This window comes from Amia ocellicauda, chromosome 6 (assembly GCF_036373705.1).
Source record: "Amia ocellicauda isolate fAmiCal2 chromosome 6, fAmiCal2.hap1, whole genome shotgun sequence".
Classification (NCBI taxonomy): Eukaryota; Metazoa; Chordata; class Actinopteri; order Amiiformes; family Amiidae; genus Amia; species Amia ocellicauda.
The window spans coordinates 34813614-34834168 of NC_089855.1; the positions used below are offsets into that span (position 1 = coordinate 34813614).

The window sequence follows — 20555 nt, forward strand, 5'->3', positions numbered from 1 at the left end:
AGTTTGAAAGATCTTACTTACCTCCAAAGAATAATCGTTTCTTATGTTTTTCAGCTGGTTTAGCTTTTTGCACTTCTGTGGAGGTAAGAGACATGTTTAACCTTTAACCACCCCGCTTTATAAAAAGCTTTAACCTCTTACAAGCGGCAGATATATACTCACCGCTATCAGATACAGGGGCTGACGGCCTTTCAGATTCTTGAAAGGTTACGGTTCTCGAAGGTAAAACGAAACAAGACCTCGATGTGGAAGGCCTTTCGTTGTCTCGAACCACGTTTCTTAATACTGTTAGAAAGGATAATTTTTTAAAATTAACAAAACGGGCCTCAAACATCTTACAGAAACGTTATACAAACAAACAGGGGTTTAGTTCTTACCCGGTCGGCAGACAGCCTGTCTAGGGACAACCACTTCTCTTGGTTGATCCTGGGAGACATTAATCACAGGCCTTTCGATAGTTTCTGTGTAATTAAAGAGACCGGCATTAATATATATTAAAACGTTTTCATAACTCTAATGAGCCGCTTCAAAACCACACACACACCCATACATAAGAACCCATGAGCGCAAACACAAAAATCTTACCGTCGTTGTTCCAGATGATATCCTCAGCGTTGGGAATTAACTCCTGTTGACTGGCTGAAAAATAATTTTACAGAACTTAAAACAGATGTTATAACCTTATTTACAATACATGCCCACAACACGCTCTATGTCAATGAAAATAATCTGAAGACTTACCTAAAAACTCGTTTAAATCGAAGTCGTTGATGTTGTTTCCGGACATTGTTGATCTTTAGGCTTAAATCGAAAGGTCAGTACGAGTCTGTCGAGCTGAAGACCAGACCTTCATACTTATACTGATGGCCAGATGCCGGATCTGCTTGTAAGGCATTGTTCTGGGCTGGCCTTTGTGCCATCCTGTTACCAATTAACATATCAAAAACAACCAATAAAATGACCCTGCATCAAATTTCAAATAGAAACCAAGATGGCGACGATCTCTCTCCTCTCTACTCTAAACTTTTATTAGAACCTTTTGGTCTCTCAAAAAACATTTTTAAGCATCAAGACCTATAGTCAATAAACACTAAGAATATTTCAGGCCTTTATACGCGCTAAAAAACAACCTGAGCCAAGAAAATAACTATAAAGATCTAAAATAAGTAGCGCTTTTACAGCGTTTTTTTTTTTTTTAATAGCGATGCTTTGTTTGGTATTAAACAAGTCACAAACTACTCAGAACAGCGTTTATCCCCGCAAAAGAGATATTTGGGTTTATTTTACAAAGCTTATAAATTATATAGTTTAAAAGTATTCTGAATGTTTTGATAACACACGCCATACCGACGTTTGTCTGAGCCCACCCCCGCCCCCCATGGTGTGAGTGATTTAGCCTTGAGTGTTGTGATCTATTTAGCATTGAGTGATCAGTTGTTTTTATTTTTTAAATGATTCCTTATCATCAGGGATTGAGACTGCTAAAATACCTTAAAAACATATCCTTATCTTAAGTCTAACTCTTATGAGCTTTAAGACCCTAGAATGTATTTAAGTAAAACGAATGAACACATTATGTGTGAGATAAAATATAACCACAGCTTTTTTTTTTTTTTTTTTTTTTTTTTTTAATAGCGATGCTTTGTTTGGTATTAAACAAGTCACAAACTACTCAGAACAGCGTTTATCCCCGCAAAAGAGATATTTGGGTTTATTTTACAAAGCTTATAAATTATATAGTTTAAAAGTATTCTGAATGTTTTGATAACACACGCCATACCTACGTTTGTCTGAGCCCACCCCCGCCCCCCATGGTGTGAGTGATTTAGCCTTGAGTGTTGTGATCTATTTAGCATTGAGTGATCAGTTGTTTTTATTTTTTAAATGATTCCTTATCATCAGGGATTGAGACTGCTAAAATACCTTAAAAACATATCCTTATCTTAAGTCTAACTCTTATGAGCTTTAAGACCCTAGAATGTATTTAAGTAAAACGAATGAACACATTATGTGTGAGATAAAATATAACCACAGCTTTTTTTTTTTTTTTTTTTTTTACAAAAACAATTAACCTATACACACAAACACCCCCACACACACACACCCTCTTTTTTTAATTTTATTTTTAATTAAATTTGAGGGGAGAGACAGAGCCATATACCTTGGGGTTAACATAAGTACCCTATGCAAAACAGGCATTGTTAGGACCTGTGACCATTACAGACAACAGAACTTGTTGATCTTATAAAATGCTTGGGCGAGAGAGACAGAGAGAGAGAGAGACAGACAGAGACAGAGACAGTGTGAATATGATAAACGCACTATTCAAAAGGGCATTGTTAAGACCTGGGACCATTACAGACAACAGAACTTGTTGATCTTATAAAATGCTTGGGCGAGAGAGACAGAGAGAGAGAGAGACAGACAGAGACAGAGACAGTGTGAATATGATAAACGCACTATTCAAAATGGCATTGTTAAGACCTGGGACCATTACAGACAACAGAACTTGTTGATCTTATAAAATGCTTGGGCGAGAGAGAGAGAGAGAGAGACAGACAGAGACATAGACAGTGTGAATATGATAAACGCACTATTCAAAACAGGCCTTGTTAAGACCTGGGACCATTACATGTATATTTAAAAAAGACCCCCAACCACTACAGGAAGAGCCGACCCATTCACACTCTACAGTTGACCAACAAGAACAACAAGAACAACCGGTTATGGGCGGCCTTGTTGTTCAGGGTTTTATGGGTGTACACTTTCTGACGGATATGACATAGGAATAATTAAGGAAATAAATCTACCTAAAATCACGCCCCCCAATTATGACGTAGGAATATTAATAAGCTTAGGGCATACGTCATAACAAAATAGGCCGCGCCCAAAAAACCCTACTATCTGCTTACACTGTAAACAGAGTTTTCCATCTTGACATTTTTAGCTATCTACGGGTGTTGCTTCTACCAAACCGTGGATGGCCTTGTTTTGATCAGTAGACTGTCTGGTTCCAGAATATGTCATAATTGTCAATATTTTCTGAGATTTTGTATTCCTACTCAGACCAAGTATACCCTCACCCTGCCATTTCATAATGCGGTGAGGGGGGGGTATAAAAATCACATCAGAGAATACTTCACATCGTTAGAAAGCTGAGAGTTTCAGCTTTCATGGGATACCAAACACTTGAACAACAGTGAAGAGTACACATGGGATTAAAGAGAAGCACATGGATTTGGTGCCCTTTTAAGTGTACCACAGGGGTTTGTCAGCTTAAGGGGTTACATTTTGTTAAACAAAATGATTCCATGATTTATTTTTTTATCTCCAATTGTTTATTTTTTCTATGCTTTAATTTTAGAGTATATTGAAACATTAAACTGCGTACATTTGAATAAAAACTGGAAAAATTGAGGTGTTCTAAAACTTTTGGCCGGTAGTGTATTTAAAGCAGAGTAAAATAGGAATAAAAAACAGACCAGAAACAATGCTGAAACTAGTAAGGGCCTACAAGAACATGAAGAAAAGAGATTTATGAAAAAAAAGTTATCTGAAGTTAACTGAACAAAGTGTAAAACAATCTACCAATGTGCATCATAGGTGCCACATACTCAGGTGTAGGGATTATTTCTGAGGACATTGAATTGAACATTAACAGGCTGCTGTAAGTATAGCCTCAAATGTTTCTCCTTGAACAGATAAGTGGTTTACACTTGTTTTTTGAGTTTGTATGTACAGGCATCATGAAAAGCTGACATAGCAGTGAACTATTTTAGACCCGTGTTGCCCAGCATTGCCGGCAAATCAATACTTGCATTATACCACAGACACTAAACAGAAAGCTTGTGGTTAACACAATACAATACAATTTCTTTGCAGCCATATGGTACCTGGAGATCAAGCATAACGGAAAATTGGCTGTGTTTGAAAAGCTAACAGGTGTTTTGCACAAAGGCACTGAAAGATGGCTAGAGTGCACAATTTATTTTTAACTTTTTTGATAAGATTGAAATGGAAAGCTTCCATTGTGATCTCAGCTGTCACCCCGCCCACCCAGCCCCCCAGCATGGATGTGACAGTTCATGCCATTTGTTACTCGAAGCACAATTGTTCCTTCTTAGTGTGGCTGAGAAATTAATAGGAGAGGAATTAGCAAGCTATCTGCACTGAATCTGGCCAAAAAAAATGCCCTCAGTTACAGTACAATACATCTGAATCTCTCTATGGTGTTTTAGGACAGGTTGGGTCAATCAACCATGATTTCAGCTGCATGATGATTATCATAAAAATAATCTAGTGCCTAGCCACCCCTCTCTATTCACACTTCAGAATATTGGTCAGTCTGACATATTGATATTTAACAAATATATCAATAATAATTAAAATCATCATTTATATTTATAGATCCCACAGAGACTGCAGTAACCAATAAGATTATCCTTTCTGTGGTTCCTGCCACTGCAACCATCCTTCTTCTGATCATACTATGCTTTGTTCTAAAAGGAAAAAGCAAGCGGTAAGTTCATTGAATTAAAAAACTCATAAAAATACCTTTAGTTAATTTCTTAGCCTCATTTCTAAATTACCTCGGCCTTCATTGCCTTGTTGTTCTGGTGGGAAACACCAGTGCTTTAATATATGATTTTGGGATTTGGTTATTAATGCAATTTTCAAGTCTGTTAAACTCAGACCCATGATTCATTAAAGTTTTCACACTGTTTCTGTAATGATGTTTTATTTGTATTTTATTAGCCTAGGGAAAGGCAGTTTGGTCTTCAATAGTCATCACCTTAATTAACCTTTTTAATTTCTTCTTCTGCTGTTAAAATGCAGATGTGAGAGTACACGAGAAAACCAGAGACAGGCAGAGGAAATTACAAGAAAGGTAATTTGCCATTTGAGTTGTAATGCTGTATATTATAAGGCAATTTGTATTTCTGATTGACACCCTTCACTTCCTGAAATACACCCACATTTAAATGGATGTAATAGCAATAAAGGTGTATTATATAAAAAAATGAAATAAACATATTTAATGTATATTTGCCCCTTCATGGCTTTCAATACAGACATATATGTTCTCTTTTTCTCCAGTTGCCTTCCTGTACTGTTGTTACTGAAGGATAATGGGGATTTGTATCAGAAATACCAATGGCCTGGGAGAGCAAGGGGGCTGAATGTTAGTAAGTGAGGAACACCTGCACTAGACATTGTGTTTGTTTTGTATTGAGGTCAGTAAACAGTTGAATACACAGATAATGGACATAAAAATGGAAACACTAACATAATGTCACTCAGTAGGTTGCAGGGCCACCATGTGCATCCAGGAAGGCATGGGTCAGCAAGGGTCTGGAAATGTGGCATCATGAGATGCTGAAGATAACTCAGTACAGTAGCATAAGATACTGCATCAACTCTGCGTTCTACTGGAATTAATGGACCCAGGCCATGCCAGGGAAATGTGCCCCACACTGTTAAGGATCCACCAGAACCGCTTACTATTAAAACCAGGCATCAGGGGCAGTATAGTTAATTGAGCTGTTACCACACATGCACAGGTCCACTCGTTGATAACATGTTGAAGCTCTAGCTCAACATCAGACCATATCACACTCCTCCACTGCTCAGAAGTCCATAGCTTAGACTCCTTCTACCATTGGACTCCCAAACGGGCATTGCCAGGTGTTACAAGCGGTTTGAGCTCTACACACAGTTTGACCACTGTTGCTCTTCTGTTTCACCTTTGTGGCTTTCTAACATCACCTTTGAGAAAGTGCTTTGTGACACCTTATACATTTCCACAGCCTTTGTCACTTAAGCACCTGCCAACAGTACACCCCATTCAAAGCCATTGAGTTCTTCTTTTTCAGCCATGCTGGCTCATAATAGCAGACTTGAGGATGACTAGGAAGAAATTTGTATATTTCTAACACCAGTCTAATATGTGTGGTAGCCACATATTTTGCATACATGTTGTGATTCAATTTTTTTTGTCCACTACCTGTAATATTAAGTCCAAAACTATTGCTTCATGAAACAAAATAGTGTTACCTGGGGTACTCTCACCAGCAGCAACCTTTTATTAGTGGCTTCTACCCCACCTATCAACCTATGCCACCTGATGACTGATGGGCACCAGGTTCCATCTTCCCAGTACAGGTAAGTCACTTTCCAATTTATTCTGACTATCACTTATTCCCTCTATCTCCCCTCTTTAACAGGTTAATTGTTCCGAGTCCACCACAGTACAGAACAGACCACAACCACCCAAGGTATGTACAAGAGGGAAACAAGAGGCCAGGAGCCTGTGCCTAAAAGACTACTGAGGCTCACCCAAAGCTAAAACCAGGTTCCCAATAAAGGGGGCTGGCCCCATCACATCCAACCTAAACAAAGGTGTGTGGTGAGGCCCAGCTAACAGCTGCACTGGGCCATTGGGTCAAACCAGGGAACACAACTACTGGGTCGTGGCACACCAACGTGCACAAGTACAAGTACAAGTACAAATCCATTACCAGTTATCACTCGCATATTTGTGAGTTGCATAGAGCGTTAAATCACTGTCAAAGATATGTCACAAAGGTCACAGGCCTAGATTGTGGATTGTGGAATAATTGATGAGGATTTAACCGCTGCATGCATTTTGGAACACCAATGATGTGACATAAGATAAGATAAGAAATGCTGATAAGAAATGCTGATCGTAATGCTTTTTTCTTTTGCTTTTTTGACTTTAGTCAACTAAAAATAATGAAACGTGTACGACTGCTTATTGTACAAACTACACATATGCAGGGCTCACAAACCAAACATTTTGCAATGGCTTTTGACAAGTTAATAGCTCATTTGACTTCCTCAATGGTAGGGTGACCATCACAGTTTCACAGGTGTTATGACGAATCCAGCACCCTCTGGATATTGTACATCCTCTAGCAATCACCTTGATTTCACACATACACAGACCACTCTAGGTTGATTTGGCGCATGCGCTCCAGGGGGTGCCAAATATTACAGCAGGCTTACTGAAAAATTTAGAAATCCATGTCATCTCAAGGGGGGATGCCAAATATTTCCGTGTGGCCGTGAATGTGCATTTATTGTGGATTGAAGGAGTACGGAATTGCGGGTAGATAACAGACATGGGGATGCAAAACTGACAACCAAGTTCATAGTAATCATAAGAAACTCCTAATCGCGTTTAATGTCTCAGTAGCAAATAATACAATGTGTATTTTATGTTAATAAGTCTAAAGCTACAGTATCACCAAAAAAGTTATACTTTTTTATATTACTGTTCTCAGCGGCGGAACTAACTCTAAGCATGGGGGGGTGGGGCACTCTTGTGGGTCCCCCCACCACCCCTCTATAAAGCCTAGAACTGCGGGGTCCTGCATGTAGTCAGCTGCAGACATGTAACATGTTTTTTTTTTTTATATATTGTAGCGATCTGGGACTGGGGGGGTCATTTGAGGTATGTTTATGTTACTTCCTGTTGTGTTTATGTAACTTGTTTAGTTACTTCCGGTGGTCAGGGGTTGGCCCCGCACGGGAACACGGGGTGCGCCATGATTGGGGGAGCCAGTCACAGGGTGCAAACTAATAAATAGGGGTGCCCGGTTCCCGTGTGGCAGTTGAGTTGCAGTTGGTGTAGGAGTTGAGTTTTAGAGTTGAGTTGCAGTAGTTCGGCAGTTGCAGTTTTGTGAAAGTTATAGTCAGCCAGTGAAGTTGCTCCAGCCTGAAAAGCCTGTTAAATAAAGCTTTTGTTTGGTTTGTAATCTGGCCCTCCCTCCGTTATTGCTGCACAGCGTGGTGGAACTGCAACAAGAGCCGGGAAATGCGGTGCTCATTACAATATATATAAAACAGTGAAGGGCATTCCGGCTCTTTTCAGTGAGCCGGCTCATTCGGCTCAGCTCACCAAAAAGAGCCAGCTCTTTTGGCTCCCTAACGGCGCTTTAAAAAAAATATGTTTTGTATTTTTTCAAGTCAAACAGTTTGCGATAGTTTGACTATGATTGGTGTTAAAACAATTCTAATTAAATTATTAAATGAAATCATACTCTACCTTAACCACACTGTATTTAATAATGCATTGGTTTGTTAAGAAAAAGAATGCTATTACACATGTGCATTTAAAGTATAACTTTTTTTAATGTATATAAACAAAGTGCATATAAATGTAACAATTCAAAACAAATACAATCTGAACAGCATAATAGAATATTGCACCATTTCAAAGAAAAAAAAATAACGATTTGCAAAACTGCGGCATCCCACTTAAAACAGTAAACTGGTCCCTCTTTTCTCTCTCTTCTTTTTTGCCATGTTATAATCAGCAGCACACAGCAATGCTGACTATATTTTGCTTTTATGAGAGATTTGCATTCAGAAATGCAAGCTGCCTCACTTTCAAGGGGCTGATGTGGTTTCTTCTCTCAGTAATTATTTGTCCCATTTTCGAGAAGACCCTCTCAGAGGGAACGGATGTGGTCACTATGCAGAGTCTCCCTGTCATGACTTTAGTAAGCCGTGGGTAAACAGAGGCCTTGTTCTTCCACCAACTCAGAGGATCTGCAGATCTTTGGAGGAGGGGCTCCTCCAAATAGGATCGGACCTCCATTATGGCATCTGCTGAGGGATTCCTTCGTGCTGCATCCCCAGTTGCTCTCTTGCCAAACAGCATCCAAACAGCAGACATTTGTGGCACCACTGCTGGTGCTTCTGCTCCATCTGATCCCTCTTCTTCCTGTTGCAGTGGAGTAGTGTGTGCGAAACGTGGCAGAGAGAATACCAAACGAGCTGCAGAGTTCTGGATGAGCTGGAGCAGGCGGGTAGTAGTTGCAGGCAGGCCGGCCAGGAGGGAGTTGCAGTAGTCCAGGTGGGAGAGGACCAGGGACTGGATGAGCAGCTGAGTTGAGTAGTTGGCGAGGATCTGGCATATCTATATATAATACTGGATTTAAATAATGATGTAGTAAAACTTACTGTACCTCTCTCCAGTGATCTCCACAGAGACCTGCTCAAAGGGTTCACACACCTTCTCCACCACCTCCCATTCCTCTTGGGTCAGAGCATGAACAGGTGCATTGACAATGGCCAGGTTAGAGATGATGGCTTCCTTTGACTCAAGAAACCACTTCAACATATAAAATGTTGAATTCCACCTTGTAGTGCAGTCTTGTTTAGGCCTCAGCTCGGGCAACCCCATCTAGCATTGTGTAGGCCTACTTGACTGAGTGTGTGGAGGTGTTGACTCCACCACTATCACTAGCAGGCCCGCTAGTTTCTTGAAGCTCCGCTACAGCTAGCTTCACAGTTGGGTGCACAGTTCGCATATGCTGGTGTAGATTCAAATTCTACACTGTGCTCTAACATTGTCTACATTATTAAAATGCATCCAAATGCTACTGTGCTTCCGACTCATTTTCCAGCTGTTGTTTTCACAGCTGTCCTTCCTCTCACTCCTCGACTGCTAAGTGTGTGACTGTGAGTGAGATGGCTCAGCCCTCCCTCACGCACCTTTGGTTCATTCGTTGACACTGTGTGTCTGATTGACAGGAACAACAGGTGAGGCTATTAGTCTGACCAGACAGTCAGAACGAATGTGTGTGTGCTAGAGCGTTTAGGCCTATATTATTTTACGTATTTTTTCCTTCTTTGAATTAGTTAATTCTATTAATTTAAATATTTTGATTATTCATGTATACATTTTTTTATATTTTTATAAATAGATTTGGCTCTTCTGATATGCGAGATGGCTCCCAACGTTCACCTACAAGAGCCAGTTCTTAGAACCGATTCGTTCACGAATGACCCATCACTAATATAAAATGGGTTGCCAGTGTAACGGAGTTAAAAACACACCGTAAGCTCACTCCACAAAGGACAATTCGCATCACTCAAAGCGCAGCGTCTTAAAGCTACAATTTTCTTTTGTTCTCGTTCCTTACGTTTCAGAGTGCCTGATTTGTATTTTCTATCCAAAGTTTTACGTATCTAACTTAATTATAGCTGATTGGCTAGTTACTAGAGTCTAAACCAGACACAGAGTTTGCCAACTGATAGGATAGGTTACACGTCAATCAAATATTAAAACAGACCTGCCATTATTTTATTGAAAATAATTGTATGCTGTTTTGGTACAGTATGACGTAAAATACAGCAGCTCAGGTGAAAGTCCCAAACAAAGGGGCTCCTTAAGGGGGTATAACGACAGACCCTGTACATTGCTATATACAATATTTTATAAAATGAGCAACAGCAGCTCAGATCAGTGCCAGGATTAAATGAAATCATACAGTATAACTAATGATATTATATATATATTTTGAATTATTTTACTGTTAAATAATATTTTTCGTTAAGTATATAATTGTATATATACACTCACCTAAAGGATTATTAGGAACACCATACTAATACTGTGTTTGACCCACTTTCGCCTTCAGAACTGCCTTAATTCTACGTGGCATTGATTCAACAAGGTGCTGAAAGCATTCTTTAGAAATGTTGGCCCATATTGATAGGATAGCATCTTGCAGTTGATGGAGATTTGTGGGATGCACATCCAGGGCACGAAGCTCCCGTTCCACCACATCCCAAAGATGCTCTATTGGGTTGAGATCTGGTGACTGTGGGGGCCAGTTTAGTACAGTGAACTCATTGTCATGTTCAAGAAACCAATTTGAAATGATTCGACCTTTGTGACATGGTGCATTATCCTGCTGGAAGTAGCCATCAGAGAATGGGTACATGGTGGTCATAAAGGGATGGACATGGTCAGAAACAATGCTCAGGTAGGCCGTGGCATTTAAACGATGCCCAATTGGCACTAAGGGGCCTAAAGTGTGCCAAGAAAACATCCCCCACACCATTACACCACCACCACCAGCCTGCACAGTGGTAACAAGGCATGATGGATCCATGTTCTCATTCTGTTTACGCCAAATTCTGACTCTACCATCTGAATGTCTCAACACAAATCGAGACTCATCAGACCAGGCAACATTTTTCCAGTCTTCAACTGTCCAATTTTGGTGAGCTTATGCAAATTGTAGCCTCTTTTTCCTATTTGTAGTGGAGATGAGTGGTACCCGGTGGGGTCTTCTGCTGTTGTAGCCCATCCGCCTCAAGGTTGTACGTGTTGTGGCTTCACAAATGCTTTGCTGCATACCTCGGTTGTAACGAGTGGTTATTTCAGTCAAAGTTGCTCTTCTATCAGCTTGAATCAGTCGGCCCATTCTCCTCTGACCTCTAGCATCAACAAGGCATTTTCGCCCACAGGACTGCCGCATACTGGATGTTTTTCCCTTTTCACACCATTCTTTGTAAACCCTAGAAATGGTTGTGCGTGAAAATCCCAGTAACTGAGCAGATTGTGAAATACTCAGACCGGCCCGTCTGGCACCAACAACCATGCCACGCTCAAAATTGCTTAAATCACCTTTCTTTCCCATTCAGACATTCAGTTTGGAGTTCAGGAGATTGTCTTGACCAGGACCACACCCCTAAATGCATTGAAGCAACTGCCATGTGATTGGTTGGTTAGATAATTGCATTAATTGAGAAATTGAACAGGTGTTCCTAATAATCCTTTAGGTGAGTGTATAAATAGATAGATAGATAGATAGATAGATAGATAGATAGATAGATAGATAGATATTCACACAGATGTGCTCAAATTTGTTGTACCCCTCCACAAAAAATGAAAAAGGCACAATTTTGTCTGAAATAATAAGAAACTGACAAAAGTAATTGGCATCCACCATTGTTTATTCCATATTTAATAGAAATCAGACTTTGCTTTTGATTTTGTTTTTCAACATAATATTGTAAATAATAAATCAAAAATGGCATGGACAAAAATGATGGGACCCTCAACCTAATATTTTGTTGCACAACCTTTAGAGGCAATCACTGCAATCAAACTTTTTCTGTAGCTTTCAATGAGACTTCTGCACCTGTTAACAGGTAGATTGGCCCACTCTTCCTGAGCAAACTGCTCCAGCTGTCTCAGGTTTGATGGGTGCCTTCTCTAGACTGCAAGTTTCAGATCTTTTCATAGATGTTCAATAGGATTCAGATTAGGACTCATAGAAGGCCACTTCAGAACAGTCCAATGTTTTGTTCTTGGGTGCTTTTAGCTGTGTATTTTGGGTCATTATCCTGTTGGAGGACCCATGACCTGCAACTGAGAAAGAGCTTTCTGACACTGGGCAGTACGTTTCGCTCCAGAATGCCTTGATAGACTTGAGATTTCATTGTGCCCTGCACAGATTCAAAGCAGCCCCAAAACATAACCGAGCCTCCTCCATGTTTCACTGTAGCTGTGATGTTCTGTTCTTTGAAAGCTTAATTTTTCATCTCCGAACATAGAGGTGATGTGACTTGCCAAATACCTCCAGTTGTGACTCATCTGTCCAAAGGACATTCTCCCAGAAGGATTGTTGCTTGACAATGTACCTTCACCTTGGAGTTCAGCTTGTATCGCTTTTGCAGTTATCCTTGGTTATTTTTCTGCCATTTTCACTATCCTTCTGTTCAAATTGGGGTTGATTTTCCTCTTGCGGACGCGCCCAGGGAGGTTGGCTACAGTTTCATGGACTTTGAACTTCTTAATAATATTTGCAAATGTTGTCACAGGAACAGCTGCTTGGAGATGGTCTTGTAGCCTTTACCTTTACCATGCTTGTCTATTATTTTCTTTCTGATCTCCTCAGACAACTCTCTCCTTTGCTTTCTCTGGTCCATGTTGAGTGTGGTGCACACAATGATACCAAATGGCACAGTGACTACTTTCCTCCATTTAAACAGGCTGAATGACTGATCACAAGATTGGAGACATGTGTGATACTAATTAAAGAAATCAATTGGAATATCACTGTAATCCAATTATTTATTATCTTTTCTAAGGGGTACCAACAAATGTGTCCAGGCAAATTTAGAATATCTTAGTCGAATGAGCAATAATTAATCTCTTTTCACAGCTTCTTTGCTTTATTCTATGACATACCAAAGATATGCAAGTATACATGCTTTTAATTTCATCACTTTTCAGGAGGAATTAAGCATTATTTCCATGAGCTGTACCAATAAATTTGAGCATGTCTGGCTAGGCCACTCCAGGACCTTAATGTGCTTCGTCTTGAGCCACTCCTTTGTTGCCTTGGCTGTGTGTTTTGGGTCATTGTCATGCTGGAATACCCATCCATGACCCATTTTCAATGCCCTGGCTGAGGGAAGGAGGTTCTCACCCAAGATTTGACGGTACATGGCCCTGTCCATCATCCCTTTGGTGCGGTGCAGTTGTCCTGTCCCCTTAGCAGAAAAACACCCACAAAGCATAATGATTCCACCTCCATGTTTGACAGTGGGGATGATGTTCTTGGGGTCATTCCTCCTCCTCCAAACACGGCGAGTTGAGTTGATGCCAAAGAGCTCGATTTTGGTCTCATCTGACCACAACACTTTCACCCAGTTCTCCTCTGAATCATTCAGATGTTCATTGGCAAACTTCAGACGGGCCTGAACATGTGCTTTCTTGATCAGGGGGACCTTGCGGGCGCTGCAGGATTTCAGTCCTTCATGGCGTAGTGCGTTACCAATAGTTTTCTTGGTGACTATGGTCCCAGCTGCCTTGAAATCATTAACAAGATCCTCCCGTGTAGTTCTGGGCTGATTCCTCACTGTTCTCATGATCATTGAAACTCCACGAGGAGAGATCTTGCATGGAGCCCCAGACCGAGGGAGACTTACAGTTATTTTGTGTTTCTTCCATTTGCGAATAATCGTACCAACTGTTGTCACCTTCTCACCAAGCTGATTGGCGATGGTCTTGTATCCCATTCCAGCCTTGTGTAGGTCTACAATCTTGTCCCTGACATCCTTGGACAGCTCTTTGGTCTTGGCCATGGTGGAGAGTTTGGAATCTGATTGATTGATTGCTTCTGTGGACAGGTGTCTTTTATTCAGGTAACGCGCTCAGATTAGGAGCACTCCCTTTAAGAGAGTGCTCCTAATCTCAGCTCGTTACCTGTATAAAAGACACCTGGGAGCCAGAAATCTGATAGGGGATCAAATACTTATTTCCCTCATTAACATGCAAATCAATTTATAACTTTTTTGAAATGCGTTTTTCTGGATTTTTTTGTTGTTCTTCTGGCTCTCACTGTTAAAATACACCTACCATTAAAATTATAGACTGATCATTTCTTTGTCAGTGGGCAAACGTACAAAATCAGCAGGGGATCAAATACTTTTTTCCCTCACTGTATATATATATATATATATATATATATATATATATATATATATATATCTGGTGTAACGTGGATCCCCTTCGCTGGGCCCATAGATGCGGTGGGCCCTGCTGCCTATGCCCCATCACGCCCGTGATATTTCCGCTTCTGACTGTTCTGAAAACCTTACTGTAATGTAGCCTACTGCATTGGAATTTAGATTTTATATTTAAACTTTGTACAATCTCAGCATGGTGATACTGTAGCTTTAGTCTTATTAACATAAAATATGCATTGTATTATTTAATTCTGATAAATTAAACATTGAAGACTGTGTATAGGAAAGTTGAAGAAAGTGTTTTGAGATAATTATATAATGTTTTATAATTAGAAATGGCTTGTATACAGACTGAGAAAATTAGCTTTATCTAGCCTAGCAAAACCAACAAAGTGGTTTTTAAAGATACATCCCATTGAAATTATTCTTTCTGCTTCATTTCTGTTTTTGTATGATAAGAGAAATGGCCCACGATGTATCGCCCATGGGTTTGTCCATTTGTGGATTTCCTGTTTCTCTAAAGCTAAAGATGTTACCTCATTGTTAAGAAAACCACAAGATCGTACCATTTGTATGCTGTAACAGGACCAACCTCAATGATGACCTCCTCCCTTGGGAAGGGCAGCTTACAAACTTTGCAGAGCTTGCATCTTTTGAAGCTTTTGATTGGATGAACAGCCACAAGATTTTACGTCATTTTCCTATAAAGCTGCACTCATGTTTGTAAACATTAACTTCTCACTGAAGGAATTCCCTGACGTGGTGCTTCCAAGCCGGCTTGACTAAAGTTTTATTTGAACAGAAGACATAGCCCAACATGTACCCAGCAGAGGGTTCACACATTTATTCGGCTATGCCTGCCCAGGAAGCTCGACTAAACGAGCATGACTCCAAGCTCCAGCAGATCGCGGATACTTTAAATCGCCTTCTGCTGAGTCTGTCACCGAGTCCTGCAGCCAACCCCTCACCAGCAGCACCTATGGTCTCGCCCACAGCGCCTACAGCCCCGGCACCCTCGGCAGCAGCCATGACCACCCCACGAGAGGTCCACCTCACTGTCCTGGGGCGATACGATGGCAATGCTGAAAGATGTGAGGGCTTTCTTCTACAATGTTCACTGTATTTCGCTAACCAACCCACGGCTTTTCCTGATGACGCTACCAGGACTGCCTTTATGATTACCCTTCTGGCGGGGAAAGCCTTGCAATGGGCAGCGGCGGTGTGGTCACAACGAGGAGCCATCACACGATCCATGAGGGTGTTCCAGGCCCACTTCAAGGATGTATTCAACCATCCCACTAGAAGAAGGGGGGCTGCGAAATAGCTGCTCCAGCTTCGCCAGGGCGCCTCGTCGGCAGCAGATTACGCCCTGCAGTTTCGTACGCTGACAGCCTGCAGTGGTTGGGATGAACTAGCCCTGTTGACGGTGTTCAGACGAGGATTAAATTCTGACCTGGAACCCAAGCTTGCCTGTAGAGATGAGGACCTGGATCTGGAAGAGCTGATCCAACTGGCGGTTCGATTGGACTACCTCCTCAGGGCCAGAAGACGATGTTCCCCACATGACCTGCCCCTTTCGACCAGAGCTCCTCGACACGTGCCATCCATACCTGATCCTGAGCCCATGCAGTTGGGACGCACCCATCTCACAGACGAGGAAAGACAGCAGAGGCACCTGCAAGACCTATGCCTTTATTGCGGCCAGGCTGGGCACTTCCGCGCATCCTGTCCAGCTTGTCCCAAACCTCTCTCTGAAGCTCCCGTGAGTACAGGACAATGTCCTCTTCTAACACACAGTCGATGTCTTTTTTCAGCCAGTATTATGTGGGAAGATACTAACGTCCTCATCTCTGTCTTATGTGATTCCGGATCTGCAGGCAACTTCATCCACTGGACGACGGTGAACAAACTGGGAATTCCCAATTCCGAACCATCCACTCCACCAGCTATACCCACGGAGTATGCGGATTTGTCAACGGTCTTTGGCAATGCTCAGGCTTCACGTCTTCCTCCTCATCGCCCCTGGGACTGTGCCATCGACCTTCTTTCTGGAACTTCTCCTCCGTGGGGTCAGATCTATCCCGGAAACCATCACCATGGAGGAGTACATCACAGAGGCTCTTGAATTCGAAATTATCCATCCCTCTACCTCCCCTGCTGCAGCCAGTTTCTTTTTCATTGCTAAGAAAGATGGGGGGGCCTCTGGCCATGCATCGATTACAGGGTCTCAATGACATCACGGTTAAATATTGACACCCTCTGCCCTTGGTACCTGTGGCGTTGGAGCAAGTTCAAGGGGCTCACTACTTCACCAAGCTGGATCTCCGCAGTGCCTAAAACCTCATACACATACGCCAGGGAGTGGAAAACAGGTTTCATTACCCAGTCCGGACATTATGAATACCTGGTGATGCCCTTTGGTTTGGCCAACGCCCCTTCAGTGTTTCAAGCTTTCATCAATGAGGTCCTGAGAGACTTTTTGCAGCGCATTGTCATAGTATACATTGATGACCAAACATATAGCGCATGTACGCCAGGTTTTAAGCTGCTTGTTGCAAAATGGCCTGTGTGTGAAAGGGGTGAAATGTGAGTTCCATCGACAGAGCATCTGGTTTCTCACAGTTCGTCAACACCTGTGTGTCCTGCGCTCAATCAAAAGCCTCACGATAGCTCCCCGCTGGCTTATTGGAACCTCTCCCCATCCCACAGCGGCCCTGGACCAACATGGCGATAGACTTCATAACAGATCTTCCCAGCTCTCAAGGATACACAGCCATCCTGGTGACCATTGATCGTTTCTCAAAGGCATGTAAACTGGTGCCCCTGAAGGAGCTTCTGACTGAACTTGCTACGGCTGAATTCCTATTTCACCATGTCTTTCGAGTGTATGGTCTGCCCGAAGCTATTGTCTCCGACAGGGGACCACTATTCACCTCTCGTGTCTGGACTGCATTTTGTAAAGCGCTCAACATCAGTCAGTCTCCCCTCAGGCTACCACCCACGGTCAAATGGGCAGATGGAGCGCCTCAATCAGGAGTTCAGCCGGTTCCTGCACTCATATTGTTGTAACAACCAACAGGACTGGAGTCGATTTCTGCCCCCAGAACTCCCATATCAACTCCTCCATTGGACTGTTGCCCTTCCAGTGTGTCCCAGGCTACCAACCGCCTTTATTCCCGTGGACAGAAGACTCCTCGGATGTTCTGGCAGTAGATGACTGGCTTCCCCGCAGCGCGGATGTCTGGCAGAGGGCTCACACACATTTGCGAAGGGTGATACGGCACCAGTGGACTCAAGCCAACTGACACAGGTGCCTGGCACTGCAGTTTCAGTCGGGGCAAGAGGTCTGGCTATCCACCAGGGACGTCTGCCTCTGTCTTCATTTGAGAAAGCTCAGCCCATGGTTCATCGGCCGCATTAATCCCATTGCTTACCAGCTATAATTACCACCACACTACTCTAGTTAACCCCCTTTCATCACCTGGTGACACTAGCAACCAGGTCTTGAAAACAACCAACCTTGTTTGGGCTAACCTCCCCCCCCCCCCCCGCCATGGTCTTTGAGAAAAATACCCCTTTTTTTTACTTCCACAGTCTTTGACTGCCTTTTGTAAAACACAACCTCTCTCTATGATATTGGGAATGCAGCTGTGTACCAAAACAGGTGTACAGTGTCACCACTGCGACTTTACTAATACTTTTGTATCTTTTTCTTCTGCTTGTTTCTGCAGGTGCATCCCAATAACCAGAATGAAGACATTTATGAAAACTGCCTGGTGCCTAGTTTGAGTCTACAAAAGACAAAGAACTAGAAACGAGCTCAAAACAACCAAAATAAGCTCAAAACAACCTAAACGAGCCTATATCTTTAACTTCATATCAGAAGTTTGAATGTATAACACAACCAGGCCCAACATGAGCAAATGTGTGGAGTAGTGGTTAGGGTGCTGGGCTGCTGAGAGGAGGATCATATTGTTATACTGTTAAGCGAGGAACTTTACCTAGATTGTTCCAGTAAAAACCCAGCTTTATAAATGAGGTACTTGTATGTAAAGAAAAAAAAAAGTTGAAACAATTGTAAGTCACCCTGGAAAAGGGCATCTGCTAAAAAATATAATAATATAATATGGAAACGCAGAATAACTCAGAATTGTTCCTAGATGCATTGACACATAGTTACTGTTGAATGTTATATTTCCAATTCAGCCCCCAACTTTTCCACATTTAAGAGTCTCACAGCCAGGGATTTTGATGCATTAAATTGGGAATTTGTATGTGTGAGTTACACATTCTTTAAGAGTCCCCCTATTAATTAAGAAAATAGTATACAATAACATTAAAAATAAAAAACTGAAATGTCATCATTTTTTAAGTATTCATCCCTCTGGGTCAATACTTAGTTGTAACATTGCTCACTATGATGGAGCAATATTTGCCCATTCCTCCATGTAAAATTGCTCAAGCTGTGTCAAGTTACATGGGGAATGGTGATGGACAACACGTTTAAGGTCTTTCCACAGGGATTAAGGGATCGGATTAAGTTCCTATACAGGGATTAAGGGATAGGATTAAGTTCCTATCTTGGCCACTGAAGGACATATTTGTCTTCAAACAGGAAGATCGGTATTTATCCTCACAGATTAATTTAAAGCAGGTGATCCACTTCTTAAATAGGTGGAGTCCAACAAATTGTATGACTTGAGGTAATATATTGCACCTGAGCAAATTTAGGCTTGCAATTACAAAGAGTATGTATATTTTTTTTAATCTCAAAACTTCCATTTTAAATTTTTAGTAAATACTTGAAAGCTTTTGGAGTTTTTATTTTTATTTGACTCAAGGCTTTGTATATCAGTTAGATAAAATCCTAATTTAATCTATTTCAAATTCTGAATTTGAGATTGAAGACTCTGTATAGGATGTTGAAGAAAGTGTTTTGTGATAATTATATAATGTTTTATATTAATACTAGCATTAGAAGTAGTTTGTATACAGACTGAGCAGATTAGATTTAGCAGGACAAATAAAGGGTCAACAAGGTTGGTTTGTTAGAAACTCCTGTCAGTAATGAAAGATCACACAGTGCCGAAATAGCCTAAAGATGTCTGCTGAGAAATTGTTTATGACTTAATCGTTTCTCCAGATAGGCATGAATTGTTTCTGTTAAAGAACGAATGACGACCGTGGGATCGCATCTTCCTAGTGCACATCAAAGACGGACATCTGCTTTGGATCCATCACCTCTTCACGGGAGGACAGATCGTAAACGGACCTGGACCTATATCTTCTGATTGGATGAACGGCCATAAGATGTTACGTAATTTTTCCTATAAAGCTGCACTCATGTTTGTAAACATTAAGTCCTCACTGAAGGAATTATTCCTGACGTGGGGCTTCCGAGCGGCTCGATTAAAGTTCTATTTGCTTTATCTCCGCGACTTCTCCACTTATTTCCGAGACGGTTCTACAGAGATAACAAAATGTGTAAAAAGTGTTGGCGGCTAAATACTCTTTCAAGGCACTGTATATGATTGACAGAAGCAAACTCAACTGGAGAAGCAACAATACAACAAAAGGATCAATTGTGAATTCTACATATTAAAATATAATTTAAAACATACAAACATGCTTCTATTTCAGTTGTGTATAGTACTTTTTTACTGTTGTTTTTTCTGTTCTTTATAGATGTTATCGATATTCTGTGACTTCCACTGGCTCTGGTTCTGCCTTGTAATTTAAGAATCCAGTTGAAATCCATGAAGAACATCTGTGCAGAGGTAGAAAGAGTAGTGAAAAATCCTACTCAAGTAGAAGTACTGTTACTTTGATAAAATTTTACTCAAGTAGAAGTAAAAGTACTGGTTTAAAAAACTACTCAAGTAAAAGTAAAAAGTAGCTCATTTTAAAAGTACTCAGAGTGTGTATATATATACACTCACCTAAAGGATTATTAGGAACACCATACTAATACTGTGTTTGACCCCCTTTCGCCTTCAGAACTGCCTTAATTCTACGTGGCATTGATTCAACAAGGTGCTGAAAGCATTCTTTAGAAATGTTGGCCCATATTGATAGGATAGCATCTTGCAGTTGATGGAGATTTGTGGGATGCACATCCAGGGCACGAAGCTCCCGTTCCACCACATCCCAAAGATGCTCTATTGGGTTGAGATCTGGTGACTGTGGGGGCCAGTTTAGTACAGTGAACTCATTGTCATGTTCAAGAAACCAATTTGAAATGATTGGACCTTTGTGAC

General features: G+C 41.3%; 1 long non-coding RNA gene across 1 annotated transcript; it reads left to right on the forward strand.

Annotated features, from left to right (window-relative positions):
* Positions 1–4413: 4413 nt before the first annotated feature.
* Positions 4414–19727, forward strand: LOC136751811 (uncharacterized). The gene is made up of 4 exons (XR_010817080.1): positions 4414–4519; positions 4837–4888; positions 6225–6275; positions 18030–19727. It is a non-coding gene; the product is annotated as an uncharacterized LOC136751811 (long non-coding RNA).
* Positions 19728–20555: the final 828 nt, after the last annotated feature.